The sequence below is a fragment of the Chrysemys picta genome, chromosome 1, assembly GCF_011386835.1.
Source record: "Chrysemys picta bellii isolate R12L10 chromosome 1, ASM1138683v2, whole genome shotgun sequence".
Classification (NCBI taxonomy): Eukaryota; Metazoa; Chordata; order Testudines; family Emydidae; genus Chrysemys; species Chrysemys picta.
The window spans coordinates 31,145,602-31,150,727 of record NC_088791.1 but is presented as its reverse complement, the minus strand read 5'-3'; positions in this window follow the sequence as shown (position 1 = coordinate 31,150,727).

The window sequence follows — 5,126 nt, the reverse complement described above, 5'->3', positions numbered from 1 at the left end:
ACCTTATTTAAGGTAACACTTCTGCCATTACTACCACTGGCACAGTTGAACCGGTGGTAGCTGTGACACCCTGACACCCCAATATTCACCACTGTCATGTAATTAGGATATGTTTTGTACAAAGTATGTCTTAAGAGGTATCATTCTAAAAGTCTTGATCTGCTAAACATTAATATCTCATTGGATTGTATGTGCTATCATTGTATATGAAGTTAGGCTATGTATGTGTTACTGAAATATGTTGTGAGGTTGAAAACACCCACAATCAGCCTTTCAGGTACAACAGTAAAAAGGCCAAATGAGGTTAATGGCTTATTGAGGAAATGCACACAAGCACAAAGATTACCACAGGAACTGTGTACAATAGAAACCTCTCAGAGATTGCACTACACAATGAGAACTGTTTGATCCAGGTCAGAGCAAAAGAGCTTTCCAGCAAGTAGGAAGAAGATATAAAAGGAGGACAATGACATCATGAGGGTACCTGACTGTCCATGCAACAATACACCTTGAAACACGCTGAGGGGCAAGGACTGAACTGTGGGAAATGACGGTCCCAGGGTAGAAGGATCTTTAGCCTGTGTATGAAAACCTGGGAAAGCCAAGGCAACTTGTGTCTTAAGAGTCTGCCAGCCTGTTTATCACTCAAGGTGAGAATTTGCTAATTTATATCCTACTTATCAAGGGTGTTACGCTCACTTTGTAGTTTTTGTTTATTTACTAAGGTAATCTGTTTTGATCGCTTTGCTATCACTCACAGTTACTTAACATCTATCTTTTGTAGTTAATAAACTTGTTTTTGTTTTCTCTAAAACCAGTTTGTAGAATTCATAACTGGGGGGCAAAAAGCTGTGCATATCTTCCTCCACATTGAGGAAGGAGACAGATTTCATGACCTTATGCTATATAGTTCTCTGTGCAGCACAAGACTATACAATTTGGGGTTTATACTACAGAGCGGGTGTGCACTTAGGTGCTGGGCAACTCTCTAGCTGAAGCCTTCCCAATCAGTGCTGATTTCAGTGTCTTTCTGCAGCTGGATGTGTCCTGTGTAGGGACCTGTGTGTGTGCTAGAAGAGGTTTGAGGGCCTGGCTCAGCAAGACAATGTAAGAGAGCCCAGGCTGGTGGAACAGGCGGGCTCAGTGGTACCCCAGTACATTAGGTGGCACCACAGGGGGGTAACCCGTCACAGTAGCAATGGTGGGAAATTTTAGGGCAAAAAAATACAGCATTGAAACACCCATTGTCTATAATAGTTGAAGTTGGTGAGTCTCAATTGTTTTCAGATTTTAAAAAAAGCTTCTCTCCCACCCCCCAATCTCCTATCATTCCCCCTTTCACAAATTTCAGTTTTCCTCTACTCCCTGTGACACTAAGACAAGTTAGATAAGCTGTTTAATAAGTGTTTTTTGTCTTTTTTTGGCCACCTTCCATCAGACTTCTCAATCTTTTCCTCATCTCATGGCAACATTCAAACCAGCACTATTTTAAATCAAGTTACAGATTTGCAGCATGAGTAATTTAGTGGGATTGACTATCTGCCAGAAATTACTATGACCCTAACTCAGGAAAGCATTTAAGCACATGCCTAAACTCATCAATATTCAAGACAGCATTCCCATTGACTTAAGTGGCATATAAGTGTAACACTGACAGACCCCAGTCATCAGCGGGTGGGATTGAACCGGGGACCTCTGGAGCTTAGTGCATGAGCCTCTGCCGCATGAGCTAAAAGCCAACTGGCTGTTAGCTAGGGCTGTAGACCAGACTCATTTTCTCTCTCTCTCTCTAAGTGGTCTTGGTGCCACTAGATGGGACAGAACACACCCAGGAAGTGTATGGGTTACATAAGCACATACTTAAAGTGTTGTTCTGAACAGAGATGATTTCCTAAATCAGGGCCTATATTTCTCCTACCTGTAGGTAAACACAAGTATAATATTACTGCTCTGTCACATCTCACACTCCTTAATATAGTTGTCAATAACTATGAATTATTCAACTGTGACCTAATTACTTATTTTCAAATAAATGTTAAGTCACCGTACTTCTAATTTTTAAAATATGTATTTCCCGAAATTAGACCAAATTTGCCACATCTATTTAACAGAATATGAAAGATTAAATTGCATCAGTATTGTAGTCTGAACTGTGTTGGTGGCTTTCAAAACAACAAATTCAGTAGGTGTTCTGAACCTTTTGTTTCACTTATTTTCAGTAAGCTTTGCCTTCTGCTTGAAGAATGCTCTTACTCAAATTATATAACACACATTCATCCAATGAATGAACATTCCTCCACAGTAATAAAGAACTAATTAGTTTGGGGCAGTGCAAGTTGTAAAGTCACACTAGCAATAATTATATTATGAAAATTACAGTGCCATTTAGGTAACAGTTGCATAGTTGCATTACAAAGGTGCTGGCTAGCTGCCACTGCAAACTGTCTGCTAAAGCTGAGAAAGCAATTTCATGCACATTTCACTTTTCTTTGTGATTTATCAGCAGCGAAAGCAAGAGAAAATGGCAGCCTTTTGAAAGCAATAATGTTGCCTGCATTCTTTATTTTCTTAACAGCTGAACACAGAACTCCTTAAAATAAAAAAGGCTCTTATTTGTACAGTGGTCCCACACGTCATATTTACATCAATATTTTATTTTTAGGATTTAACTGTAAATGTCAGAATATTAAAGCAATGTAGTATCACTGAAAGTGACATATGAATATGTTTAATGAGAACATCTGAGTTTGCATTATGTCAGGCTAAAACATTTCTTGTGCACTAAGAGACAAACTAGAAAAATAGCAGTCCATTTATAGTTTATAAGCAGATTGGGTATCCAAATCATTGCACAGAAATCATCCCTACTGTAACTCCATTGATGAAAGTGGAGTTATATCAAGGATGAATTTGGCTCCTTGAGTTTAATAGATGTTTTATACAAATAAATACTTTAACCATCGTATACATTTTCAGTTTCTTATTTGTTTGCCTTTTTGCAGGATTCATTCAGTGAATTATTTCAAAATGTACTCATTTTATAATCTGAAGCCCATACCTACAACAGCTTTCATATCATTGTTTTAGTCCTATTTGTGCAGGTCCCAAAAATATTTTTTGTAGTGTTGTCAAGGCTGAATCCGCACTCTGTCACTTCGAGTGCAGAAGTGGGGGCCCGCAAGGATTTAAAACAATTAATACTTGCCACTCCAGGCTTGTATTACACTCCCAAGGTTACAGCTTTTCTCTGACCTTGGCTTGGTAAACGCTGCCACCATCCAAAAAACAAAACAAAAAAACCCCCACATATACCACACACCCTCTTTGAACCCAGGAAGGAGCACTTGGGAATTCCTCCCAGTGGGGTACCCTCAAGCCCTTTCACCGCCCCCCTCCAGGGAAGAGCTGAGATAGAAAACAAAGGAAATTAGCTGTGGCTACCAGCTAATCAAACAACATGCACAAACCAATTCGGACACCAAAAATCCAATCCCGTTCTTAAAAAAAAAGGTAAATTTTATTAAAAACAAAAAGGAAGAAAATACATCTGGAACTTAGGCTTTTGCTAGATTTTAAAAGAGCAATTCCAAAAATCAAGCACCCAAAATAGCTTTCTTGGGGGTTCAACTTAAAGGTTATAAGCAAACAAAGGCATCTGAGGTTAGCACAGAGGAGATCTACAAGCCAAAATTAAAAAATAAACCTGATTGTGTCTAACCTGATAGGGTGTCCCTATCCAAATAATTTCTTCTAGATATGGAAGATGAATTTTCATACCTGGTTCAAGCCTTACACAGCATTGCTGCTCTGTCCCTGCAGCCCAGAGAAGAACAGACAAAGTGAAAGTTTCTTTCCCGATTTTAAAAAGTTCGACCTTCCTATTGGCTCTTTTGGTTAGGTGCCCACTCCTTTTCTTTTACCTCTGGGCTTGTTAACCCTTTACAGGTAAATCAAGCAGAGAACAGACCAAGAGGGATTTTACAGCTAACTGGCTGGCTGGGCGTCCATCAAAGGGGAGCTACTCCCCCGTACCCCCACTTCATGTATCACAAGTGTCTTTGTTTTTTAAAGTACTGCAATAAGACAAAGAATACCTCTCAATTAAGGCGAGATCATTTAAGTGGATTTGAATCAGCTGACAAATTTTTAAGATAAAGTCAATTTTGTTTTTGACAAAAACTTTCTAGAAGAAAGTCATTCTGAGCTTTAACACTATTTTTAACCTATTACTTTTCCCTAAATATTGAGGCCAATTTGTAATATTCATCATCTCTATTATATGATGTTCACACATTTATCCCTCATAATAATTATGGAAAAACATGTCAGAGATTTTTTTTTAACATAAACTTAGTGTTCATAAAAGGTGCTGAAATTACAGCTCTGGAGACAGATCCTCTATGTATATACATGGCAAATAGAACACAGGCAGCAGCAGTACAAACTTTCCTACATTACCCTACAATATAGTAAATGCTAACTTGAAGGGACAGGCTCTAGGAATTCATTCATTCAGTCCAATGCTTCACTTCTGAGATTGCAAGCTATTCCACTTGTAATTATATAGTTATTGACCCAGACTTTATTATACTGAAATTTAAGCCATTTTATTTGGTCTTTTTTCTACTCTGGTGCTGCACTCATTGCTCACTTCAGCAAATCTCTGCAACATTTCAGTACTGACTTTCAATCTAGGTATTTATATGCTGCTCATCTGCATAATAATCTTTGCTTTCTAACAGTAGAGGTGAGCTCTAGCTGGATTACTTCCAGATAGGGTTGCCAGGCATCCAGTTTTCGACCAGAACGCCCAGTCAAAAAGGGACCCTGTCGGCTCTCTTTGGCACTGCTGACAGGGCCATTAAAAATCGGTCAGCGGCACAGCGGGGCCCGGAGGCAAGGCAGGCTCCCTGCCTGGCTAGCTTCGCGCAGCTCCCAGAAGCGACCACCAGGTCCTTGAGGCCCCTATGTACTTGGGTATCCAGGGAGACTCCGCACACTGCCCCTGCTCCTAGTGGCGGCTCCGCAGCTCCCATTGGCCAGGAACCACAACCAATGGGAGCTGCGGGGTCGGTGCCTGCAGGCACGAGGACAGTGCGTGGAGCCTCCCTGGCTACCCATGCGCC